Raw genomic sequence first — 12,777 nt, forward strand, 5'->3', positions numbered from 1 at the left:
AACAAACAGTGTAGTTATTCCCTCCACAAGGTATCAAACAAGCAAAATGTCACTTTAGAGACAAAGTGGAGTCGCAATTCAACAGCTCAGACACGAGACCTATGTGGCAGGGTCTACAGACAATCGTGACCTACAAAAACAAAACCAGCCATGTCACGGACACCGACGTCTTGCTTCCAGAAACTAAACACCTTCTTTGCCCGCTTTGAGGATAATACAGTGCCACTGATGCGTCCCGCTACCAAGGACTGTGGGCTCTGCTTCTCCGTGGCCAACGTGAGTAAGACATTTAAACGTGTTAACCCTCGCAAGGCTGCCGCCCCAGATGGCATGACTAGCCGCGTCCTCAGAGCATGTGCAGACCAGCTGGCTGGTGTGTTTACGGCCATATTCAATCTCTCCCTATCCCAGTCTGCTGTCCCCACATGCTTCAAGATGCCCACCATTGTTCCTGTACCCAAGTAGGCAAAGGTAACTGAACTAAATTACTATCGCCCCGTAGCACTCACTTCTGCCATTATGAAGTGCTTTGAGAGGCTAGTCAAGGATCATATGACCTCCACCTTATCTGTCACCCTAAACCCACTTCAATTTGCATACCACACCAATAGGTCCACTGATGATGCAATTGCCATAACACTGCACACTGCCCTAACCCATTTGGACAAGTAAGAAAGCTGTTCATTGACTATAGCTCAGCATTCAACACCATAGTACCCTCCAAGCTCACCATTAAGCTAGAGGCCCTGGGTCTCAACTCCACCCTGTGCAATTGGGTCCTGGACTTCCTGACGGGCCGCCCCCAGGTGGTGAAGGTAGGAAACAACATCTCCACTTCGCTGACCCTCAACACTGGGGCCCCACAAGGGTGCGTGCTCAGCCCCCTCCTTACTCCTTGTTCACCAATGACTGCGTTGCCTCCAACTCAATCATCAAGTTTGCAGACGACAACAGTACTAGGCTTGATTAAACACCGAGACAGCCAACAGGGAGGTGAGGGCACTCGGAGTGTGGTGTTAGCAAAACAACCGCTCACTCAACGTCAACAAAACAAAAGAGGTGATCATGGACTTCAGGAAACAGCAGAGGGAGCACCTCCCCTATCCTCATCGACGGGACAGCAGTGGAGAAGGTTGAAAGTTAAGTTCCTTGGCGTACACATCACGGACAAACTGAAGTGGTACACCCACACAGACAGTGTGGTGAGCAAGGCACAACAGTGCCTCTTCATCCTCTGGAGGCTGAATAAATTTGGCTTGTCACCTTAAACCCTCACAAACTTTTACAGATGCACAATTGAGAGCATCCTGTTGGGCTGCATCACCACCTGGTACGGCAACTGCAACTCCCACAACCGCAAGTCTCTCCAGAGGGTGGTGCGCATCACCGGAGGAAAACTACCTGCCCTCGAGGACACCTACAGCACCCGATGTCACAGGAAGGCCAAAAAGATCATCAAGAACAACAACCACCTGAGCCACTGTCTGTTCACCCCGCTATCATCCAGAAGGCGAGGTCAGTACAGATGCATCAAAGCTGGGACCGAGAGACTGAAAAACAGCTTCTATCTCAAGGCCAGCAGACTGTTAAACAGCCGTCACTAACACAGAGAGGCTACTGCTTACATACAGACTTGAAATCATTGGCCACTTTAATAAATGGATCACTGGTCACTTTAATAATGCGACATTAATAATGTTTACATATCTTGCATTACTCACACCTCATATGTACAGCAGTATATACTGTATTTTATACCATCTATTGCATCTTGGCTATGCCGCTCTGTCATTGCTCATCCGTATATTTATATGTACAGTTGAAGTCGGAAGTTTACATACACCCTAGCCGCATACATTTAAACTCAGTTTTTCACAATTCCTATTATTTAATCCTAGTAAAAAATTCCCTGTCTTAGTTCAGTTAGGATCACCACTATTTAAGAATGTGAAATGTCAAAATAATAGTAGAAAGAATTATTTATTTCAGCTTTTATTGCTTTCATCACATTCCCAGTGGGTCAGAAGTTTACATACACTCAATTAGTATTTGGTAGCATTACCTTTAAATTGTTTAACTTGGGTCAAACATTTCAGGTAGCCTTCCACAAGCTTCCAACAATAAGTTGGGTGAATTTTGGCCCATTCCTCCTGACAGAGCTGGTGTAACAGAGTCAGGATTGTAGGTCTCATTGATCGCACACGCTTTTTCAGATCTGCCCACACATTTTCTATAGGATTGAGATCAGGGCTTTGTGATGGCCACTCCAACACCTTGACTTTGTTGTCCTTAAGCCATTTTGCCACAACTTTGAAAGTATGCTTGGGGTCATTGTTCATTTGGAAGACACATTTGCGACCAAGCTTTAACTTCCTGACTGATGTCTTGTGATGTTGCTTCAATATAACCACATAATTTTCCAACCTTATGATGCCATCTATTTTGTGAAGTGCACCAGTCCCTCCTGCAGCAAAGCACCCCCACAACATGATGCTGCCACCACAGTGCTTCACGTTTGGGATGGTGTTATTCCACTTGCAAGCCTCCCCTTTTTTTCCTCCAAACATAACAATGGATGATCATTATGACCAAACAGTTCTATTTTTGTTTCATCAGACCAGAGGACATTTCTCCAAAAAGTACAATCTTTGTCCCCATGTGCAGTTGCAAACTGTAGTCTGTCTTTTTTATGGCAGTTTAGGAGCAGTGGCTTCTTCCTTGCTGAGCGGCTTTTCAGGTTATGACGATATAGGACTCATTTTACTATGGATATAGATAATGGCGGTGTGGTCACATGGTGTTTATACTTGCATACTATTGTTTGTACAGATGAACGTGGTACCTTCAGGCGTTTGGAATTTGCTCCCAAAGATGAACCAGGCTTGTGGAGGTAGACAATTTTTTTTCTGAGGTCTTGGCTGATTTCTTTTGATTTTCCCATGATGTCAAGCAAAGAGGCACTGAGTTTGAAGGTAGGCCTTGAAATACATCCACAGGTATGCCTCCAATTGACTCAAATTATGTCAATTATCCTATCAGAAGCTTCTAAAGCCATGACATCCTTTTCTGGAATTTTCCAAGCTGTTTAAAGGCACAGTCAACATAGTGTAGGTAAACTTCTGACCCACTGGAATTATGATACAGTGAATTATAAGTGAAATAATCTGTAAACGATTGTTGGAAAAATTACTTGTGTCATGCACAAAGTAGATGTCCTAACCGACTTGCAAAAACTATAGTTTGTTTACAAGAAACTTGTGGAGTGGTTGAAAAACAAGTTTTAATGACTCCAACCTAAGTGTATGCAAACTTCCGACTTCAACTGTATTTATTCTTATTCCATCCCTTTACTTAGATTTGTGTGTATTCGGTAGTTGTTGTAGAATTGTTAGATTACTTGTTAGATATTTCTGCACTGTCGGAACTAGAAGCACAAGCATTTTGCAACACTCACAAAAACATCTGCTAACCATGTGTATGTGACCAGTAACATTTGATTTGATTTGATGATGTTCTACTTAGTATGCTCATTAAACTCAATTCCTGTACCCCCCTCTACCTCATACTGGATCTGTCTCTCTTCCCTTTCATACTGCCCACACTATATCAGCACATGCACCACTGTCTGTTTCCTGGCAAAAATCACACCTTCCTGTTGGATGCTGTCTTATGCAATCAGCTGTGGCCATCTTGAAGCAGGTGGGGACACTACTGGGATAAAGGAGAGACTGTATGTATCCGCAAACAGCCAGCTGGTCTACTCATGCTCTGAGTGCGCGGCTAGGGATGCCATCTTGGCCGGCAGCCTTGCAAGGGTTAACTCGCTTAAATGTTTTACTCACGTCGGCCACAGAGAACGAGAGCCCCACAGTCCTTGGGAGCGGGCCGCGTCGGTTGCACTGTGTTATCGTCAAAGCGGACGAAGAAGGTGTTTAGCTTGTCTGAGAGCAAGACGTCGGTGTGGCTGGTTTTCCCTTTGTAATCCGTGATTGTCTGTAGATCCTGCCACATACGTCTCCTGTCTGAGCCTGTCGTTAATTGCCAGCTGCTGTCTCCTAATCTGTAATGGCATCTCCCTCATCTCCACCTGACACTGGGGAGGTCCAAAACGCCTAACTACATATTCTGAGTCCTAGTGCCTGTATGACATCTTTTCAGTGAGGTCCGGGCTGCCGAACCATATGCTCAAAGTCTATTACAGATGGAATCAATGCAACATACATGGTCCTCAGTGAGGAATACACAGCCCCCCATTCCATCCCTGTCAGACAGTGCATCGCATTTAGCACCTTCTTACATTTTCCCACCACTCTCTCAATGTGTTCTGCCCAGGTCAGACTAATGTCAAAGTATACCCCAAGAAACCTGAAGACCCCCACACTCTCCGGTTCTATCCCGTACAACATCAGGCGTACCTCATCTCCCACTTTCCTCCTGGTAAAGAACATTGTCTGAGTTTCTCTACAGACAACCTGAATCCCCACATTAATGCCCACCGCTCTACCTCATCAATTTCTTCCTGTACTTCCTGACTATGTATGGTACATATCTTCCCCTCTTCCATAAGACCCCATCATCTGCAAATAAAGACCTCCCAATATCCAGCAGTACCTGCAGACAGTAAACTGTTGGATACTGTATTATTATGAATTGATACAATGTATAACTTGTTTTGTTAAAATAGATGACAGATTAGTTTAAATTAACTCCAACATGCCTAGTAGCTTTTAATTATCAAAATATATCAATCAAACACAAAATATGACACACACACACTGTACATAGTACACACATACAATGCCTATACTAATAGCTACGATAAATGAGGGTTTAAAAATTGATAGGCAGTGAGTAAGCAGTAAAAGATTAGAAAAACAGACAGGAAAATGATCATTCATACCAGAAGGTGGCAGGATACCCCCTCAGTTGTTAGCTTTGACTTGCATCAATTTCTGTTTCTCAAAGCACGCAGATCCCAATGTCTTTCTCAGATCCACTGGGGTTTATGTGTTGATTATATTCAAACGGTTAAAACCACATACAACTGATACAACTGATTAATTACCTCTACCTGACAGCCAACATCAAGGGTTTGAAATTAGACAGATGAATACCTTAGGGTCTACATTATCTCTGAGGATGTGGGCTATAGCCCTTGCCTAACACCTTTCCTTTATTGAGCTATTAAATGCTACCTAGATCCATCTATCAGTCAGCCATAGGTATTATAAGCTGGGAGCCAAATGCATTTTTGCATCATGATAACAAGTCTCTAACTTTCACCAAGAGTTTCATTGGTATTCAGAGCAAAAAAAAATGTTTTATCGGTTTCGGGCGGGAAATCTTGACCTATCTAACAAGACAAACTGTTACTATTTCATTCAAATTGTCCAGGAATATGCTATAATCTTTGTTTTACAAACATACATTTGAACCAGGAACAATTGTTGTTATATTGGAATCAGTCTACTCATCATACCAATGTCACATACAGAAGTGTAATGATTCCTTCTCTCTCACCATCAGCATTGCAATGGCTTGACCTGTTCCTTCAGTATCATTTTATTGTGGGGGTCATTTAAACCATTCAGAAGACGGTTAACACACACTAACAAGTTTAGGTAGTTTGTGGTGCTGGGAGTTACTGCCCCAAAATACATTTCAACCATTTCATATCTCCCTGTAAATTTAGAAAAACAAAACATCTGCCAACCCAACGTTGCAAAATTATGATTTCCTCAAAACAATTCCAAAAGCAAATAAAATTGGCTTCATACAGGATATCCTTGAGTTATCTATATGAGTGTGATATCTGTGTCACTATCAAGTGATATAAGGACATGGTTTACTTTCTTAATAAAGAAGCTGTCCACCCAATCAACATTAGTGAGTTCATGAGAGCAAATGACTGCTTCCTCGGCTGTCTGTCTGCCTGTTGCCCTCCTCCTCATTAACCTGGTTAATATCCCATCAGCCTCCAGCTAGACATGTCAGCAGATGTGTATGTGACTGTTAGATGAGACAGATCACTGTGTATCTTCTACCACGCAAGGAAGGCAAAACTGGGACTTGTGTATTGGAGTGAGTGGGAAGCAAGGAAAGGCCATTGAGATGATAAATTCAATCTCTCTTCCCCAAGAAGAGGAGCATATGTCAGTGGAGATCTAGTGTTGGGGGCCGGCGGGCTGGACTAGCACGTCATACTCTAACTGGGGATGCCGCCTACTACTTACTCAATGACCAACACTGAAAACATTACAGTCATGTCCTTCTTAGGGCTCAGACACACCAATAGCGTTTGCTGGCCGAGACTACTTAACACCTCGGAACGTAATTTGCGAACGCAGTGCGCACCGATGTTATCTGTGGAACCGCTTGAAAAATGACGGAAGTCAGACGTCTACAGTGGTTGGTCAAAACACAGCGCACGGGACGATCCGCAGACAAACCCTAGATACACATTCGGTGCGATGTGTGCGAGGCTGCGAGCTATTAGTCACGGAAAGACAATTACATTTCGATTCAATCAACTGTTCATTGCGAAATACAATTAAGACTATGATATGATGTGCTACACTGTAGCCTATACATGGGTGGGTGTTACCTCATCTGACCATTCAAACTGTTGATTGTTTGTTTATTTATTTACTGTATCCACAAATGACATCACGATGACAATTTGAGATTTAGCATATCATTCTGAAGAGACATCCTAATTAAATGTAAAAGCATTTCCTCAGAGGTGTCATGCATGTACATAGGCTAGTTGAGGAGCCACAAATTCAATATCGCAGAATGAATTCTGTGTAGGAGAATGTATTCCTCCTTCTCCATACTGACATACTGACGGTGTATCTGGGAGCTATGCAAGGCAAGTAATAATAATGATAATAACACTATGCAACACATGTTACCATGTATAATATGGTAATATCAATGTGTAATCTACATGTATAAAATATATAATGTATAGTTGCGTGTCATATATTTAAGCAATAAGGCCTGAGGAGGTGTGGTATATGGCCAATATACAATGGCTAAGGGCTGTTCTTATGCATGTCACAACGAAGAGTACCTGGATACAGCCCATAGCCATGGTATATTGGCCACACCACAAACCCTGAGGTGCCTTATTGCTATTATAAACTGATTACCAAAGTAATTAGAGCAGTACAAATAAATGTTATGTCATACCCGCAGTATACAATATATGGTCTGATATACCACGGGTGTCAGCCAATCAGCATTCAGGGCTCAAACCACCCAGTTTATAAACAGTAATTGCAACTGGGAAACTTTAATCAGAATACATTTGAAGAGGAACAATCATAAATCAACCACATGAGACAACAATGTGAGAAGAGGTGTTAGTGTATTAGAACTACACAGCTGTAAGTAATCAAGACCGAGAGGGACAAATACATTCATGCTGTGTGAACAGAACACAAGGACAATACCTAATATACTTCATTAAAAAACATCCTAATCTAATCAATCATCTAACCTCTATTATACAGAGACCTCTTTTGACTGGGTTGTAGGAATGTTTTCAGACAGTGGGTGCTGAGGATATGGCATTTGTTTGTGACATAGGAGGTCACCTAACATAATGATTTAAAAAATGAAGAGTTCAAACATCAGACAGTACAGACCAGGGTAGGGGTCCAATCCAGTCAATTCAGGAAATACTCAGAAATTCCCATTTGACTTACTTTCTGAATTGAGTGGAATGTAAATGGAATTGACCCCAACCCTGGTTACAGAGCAGTGGAGAGATAACTGACGAATACAGAGTCAAAACAATAGAACATCAGACATCAGACATGAGGGAGGAGTCAGACAGGTGAGGACACAAAGACATCAGAGAGAACGTCATTGGGTTATTTAAAAGGAGTCCTAAACAGGTGTGTTCTCAGCTGTGTTTTTGAGCCGTGAACAGAACATTTGAAGTGGGTCTGAACTGAAGTGGCAGATGTGTGGTGGGAGTGAGCAGACCCTGGGTGCAGACCTTACTGAATGATCAAGCACCCATAGTGTGAGATGGGGAAATGTGGCTATTGGCCACCATTTGTTCCTAACATCTACATGTATTAGATGTTGTGTGCGGTAAATGTCCATAAAACTACTTAAAACCCCACACTGTCAGTTTACAGGAACCTGGATAGAGCCCCCACTGGTCACAAACCGTCTCGAAGTCCATAACAAAAAGGGAGACAATGTGGAGATAAGGAATAGCAAACATATTTATTAACTGAAGTAACGTAAATACAATTAACAATGGTGTGTGTCAGTAATCAGTAGTGTAAGTGAGTGGTTGCGTGCATAAATGTGATAATGAGGGGTGTTGAAAGGTGCCAAAGCAAACAAACAAACAAAACGGACACAACCAAACAGTGTGTCTGCATGGAGAGTCTCCTCGATGAATGGGTGTATTTATCCCGGGACACACCCGGGCCCAGGTGTGTCCCATGTCACTGACGACCCTCCCAGCTCCGTCTGCCGACATCCTAATAAGGAAAACAAGAGCAAATGGAAAGAATATGGCAGACAGAGTGGGAGGGTCATCACACAGTGTTCTGCCATGGCCGGCGAAGAGCCCAGATCTCAATCCCATTGAGCACGTCTGGGACCTGTTGGATCGGAGGGTGAGGGCTAGGGCCATTCTCCCCAGAAATGTCCGGGAACTTGCAGGTGCCTTGGTGGAAGAGTGGGGTAACATCTCACAGCAAGAACGGGCAAATCTGGTGCAGTCCATGAGGAGGAGATGCACTGTAGTACTTAATGCAGCTGGTGGCCACACCAGATACTGACTGTTATTTTTCAGGGACACATTATTCCATTTCTGTTAGTCACATGTCCGTGGAACTTGTTCAGTTTATGTCTCAGTTGTTGAATCTTGTTATGTTCATACAAATATTTACATATGTTAAGTTTGCTGAAAATAAACGCAGTTGACAGTGAGAGGATGTTTATTTTTTTGCTGAGTTTACATTGAGTCAGCCTTCATATGTACAGTGTAAGCCCTGTTTGTTTGTGAATGATGTATCTGTTAGCAAAGTTGAATGTATTACATGTCAACGGGCCACACTCTAGTAAATGTTTCATTATAGACGTATAGAGTTTCAGTCAAGTAAGCTACACAGAACAAATAACATTTTGGAAAAATGTGATACCCTGCCTACAGGAACTGTCATGACTGGCAGAACATATTGGTAAATGTCATTGAAATATAGTGGGCTAATGTTATTGATTCAGTTTATAATACAATGGATTGTCTCAGGGCAGTAAAGGTGAAATATATTACAGTGCCATTATTGATTGAGAAGGCCAGAGATCATCCCTTCATGCAAAAAAGCCAGATAATAAAACATGACTTGGATAATAAGAGATTGAATACTTAGAGACTGGACGATACTGAGAGAAATGGTGAATGTGAGTACCATATTGATTTCTTTTAAGACAAGATTTAAACATTAAATCATGAATATACATTATTTATGTAAGGCGCCCACATGTAGTGTTTATGTAAGTAAGTGTTGCTTGCTTCAACTTGATTTTTAGTACACACTTGTTATATTTCCTCGCATAAAAAGCAAGTTATTTTCTCTCACTCACGCTGTGAGTACAATCTGTTGATTTCTGAGTTCTGCTATAGCCTGAGGAAAAGTGAAGCTTCTCTTCCCTGGCTGACTAAAGTAATCTGGTATAGGCCCCTATGGAATATCAGTCAATATCAGTGTTAAAGTGGGCAGAAACTGACAGAATTCATATCTATCCACTTGTACTGTTTTGTGCATTTTGAATAAACCCTGTTTCCACAACATAATGGGATTTCAATTCTCAAGGACAGAATCAAAACGTTTATTTATTAGTCAGAGCATTATGGTGATAATGTGATGTATTCTATTCTCAAGTACAGAATCTTTGTATTAAAAAATAAAAAGTTATTTATCAGTCAGATCAATTTGGAGTTTTCTCTCTGTTTCTTCAATTAAAGCTTCAGGAGACAAACACATGAGAATGTAATCAATTAGTAGACTAGTCTTCCAGTCAACAAGTAGTAATGAGATGATTTTAAGTGAAGAATGGGTCTTGTTCATATCTCTCTGTGTTATTAAATACCTTTATTGGTCTTCTGAAGTGCCTGTTGATATCATGCCTGGAATTTCACATTGTGGAATGATTATTACGATGGTATGCTGCGTTCCCCTTAGTTTTTGGTCTATGTGTGTAGGCTATGAGGGGACGAGGCATTATTTTTGTCAGGTAAACTAAAGGATTCCGTTCTTACAATTCCCTGGAGTATTAAAAAATTAATAAAATGAACCTTTATTTAACCAGGTAGGCTAGTTGAGAACAAGTTCTCATTTGCAACTGCGACCTGGCCAAGATAAAGCAAAGAAGTTTGACACATACAACAACACAGAGTTACACATGGAGTAAACAAACATACAGTCAATAAAACAGTAGACAACGTCTATATACAGTGTGTGCAAAGGAGGTAGGATAAGGGAGGTAAGGCAATAAATAGGCCATGTTGACTAAGTAATTACAATATAGCAATTAAATACTGGAATGGTAGATGTGCAGAAGATGAATGTGCAAGTAGAGATACTGGGGTGCAAAGGACCAAGATAAATAAATAAATACAGTATGGGGATGAGGTAGTTGGACGGGCTATTTACAGATGGGCTATGTACAGGTGCAGTGATCTGTGAGCTGCTCTGACAGCTGGTGCTTAAAGCTAGTGAGGGAGATATGGGTCTCCAGCTTCAGTGATTTTTGTAGTTCGTTCCAGTAATTGGCAGCAGAGAACTGGACGAAAAGGCGGCCAAAGGAAGAATTGGCTTTGGGGGTGACCAGTGAAATATACCTGCTGGTGCACATGCTACGGGTGGGTGCTAGTATGGTGACCAGTGAGCTGAGATAAGGCGGGGCTTTACCTAGCAGAGACTTGTAGATGACCTGGAGCCAGTGGGTTTGGCGACGAGTATGAAGCGAGGGCCAGCCAACGAGAGCGTACAGGTCGCAGTGGTGGGTAGTATATGGGGCTTTGGTGACAAAACGGATGGCACTGTGATAGACTGCATCCAATTTGTTGAGTAGAGTGTTGGAGGCTATTTTGTAAATGACATCGCCGAAGTCAAGGATCGGTAGGATGGTCAGTTTTACGAGGGTATGTTTGGCAGCATGAGCGAAGATAGATTGAATTTTGGATTGGAGATGCTTAATGTCTGGAAGGAGAGTTTACAGTCTAACCAGACACCTAGGTATTTGTAGTTGTCCACATACTCTAAGTCAGAACTCTACAACCCTGATTAATTGTTCATACCTCAAGTATGAAAACCTTAACTTTTCCTTTTTGGAACCTTTTAATAATTTAATGTAAGGTAAATGTCAAAGAATTTGAAAATATTTGTTTTTATTGAATATAAATAATTTAATATCAACAATACAACGCAGCACATCCTCAAAACGATAAATACACATGTACATTTGATTCACCCTTCATTTCAGATCCGGTGACATTGCAAATAGCATTTTGGTCAACTGTAAACTGAACAGACATGTTACAGTCATGTTAAAGCATATGAGATTTGATTCCATATTGACCAAAACCTTTATAGACATAGACTGGATGACTTCATCTTAAGGAACATTATGGTAGACTGCATCACTTTCTGTTGCTTTGAATGTAGCTCTCTAATATCTTCATCAACAATCCAGTCTCCTATGGGATATTAAGAGAATGCCATTAAATAATGCAGTAGACATGTATTTTCTACTGCACAGTTAAATCTCTTGTCAGACCGGTTAAGATAATGCCAATGTTTATACTGCATTATTGACTGTATGTTTGTTTTTACTCCATGTGTAACTCTGTGTCGTTTTATCTGTCGAACTGCTTTGCTTTATCTTGGCCAGGTCGCAATTGTAAATGAGAACTTGTTCTCAACTTGCCTACCTGGTTAAATAAAGGTAAAATAAATAAATAAAAAAAAATTAAACAATGCAATTTTGACACAAGATAGTCTCATTATAAATTGTATAGATAAATCTATGGTCATATACAGGTTGGTGTTGTTGATAGCTCACCTGGTTTTTAGAGCGGTTCTCTGTGTCATCTCTGAGTTGGGCTTGCAACGCGACCCTCAGCACATCTTGGAAGAGATTTCCCATCCCGTTCTGCTCCGGACTCAAGGCAACCTCGAACGCATCCACAGTCTGCCCATCCGGAGACTGGAGCAGAGGGCTATCCATGACACTCTTCTTCCCCATAAAATGACCTTGGAGGTAAGAGAAAGTTATATTTTGGTCATTTGATTCTCAAGTGAAATAAAATATTTCCTAACATGTTGAAAGTCTATATTTTGAAAGAGTAAAAATAGCTTTCTGTGATAAGAGCTAGACTTAATACATTGTTTTAATTAGGAATAAAAAAATATATAATTGCCAGATTTTACTTTCACAATTGTAAACTGTGTTGTAGATGAGATTGAGAATAGCCTTCGCATGCCTTACCTGTTGCCCAAAGATTCCCTCTTTGATTAACTTTAATTTTCGCAATTTTATTTCCAAGTTCGGTTAAATCAAAACTCACTGAAGTGGTTACAGAAATGTAAGAAAAAAGCACAAGGTAGGTAAAAAAACCAAGTTGGCAAACGTTCAAAAAAAATCCGGACATCTCTACGGAAGAAATGGGCTATAGAACTCTCCTCCTGGACGCAAAATTTCCAAATGGCAATAGAAGCGCAGTTATTCGTGACAGACTTTCAA

General features: G+C 41.3%; 1 long non-coding RNA gene across 1 annotated transcript; it reads right to left on the bottom strand.

Moving 5' to 3' along the window:
• Positions 1–7,707: 7,707 nt before the first annotated feature.
• LOC116361733 (uncharacterized) lies at positions 7,708–12,777 on the bottom strand. Its single transcript, XR_004207647.1, has 3 exons — positions 12,523–12,777; positions 12,097–12,287; positions 7,708–8,507 (listed from the first exon to the last, which is right to left on the bottom strand). It is a non-coding gene; the product is annotated as an uncharacterized LOC116361733 (long non-coding RNA).

The sequence above is a fragment of the Oncorhynchus kisutch genome, linkage group LG3 (assembly GCF_002021735.2).
Source record: "Oncorhynchus kisutch isolate 150728-3 linkage group LG3, Okis_V2, whole genome shotgun sequence".
NCBI lineage: Eukaryota > Metazoa > Chordata > Actinopteri > Salmoniformes > Salmonidae > Oncorhynchus > Oncorhynchus kisutch.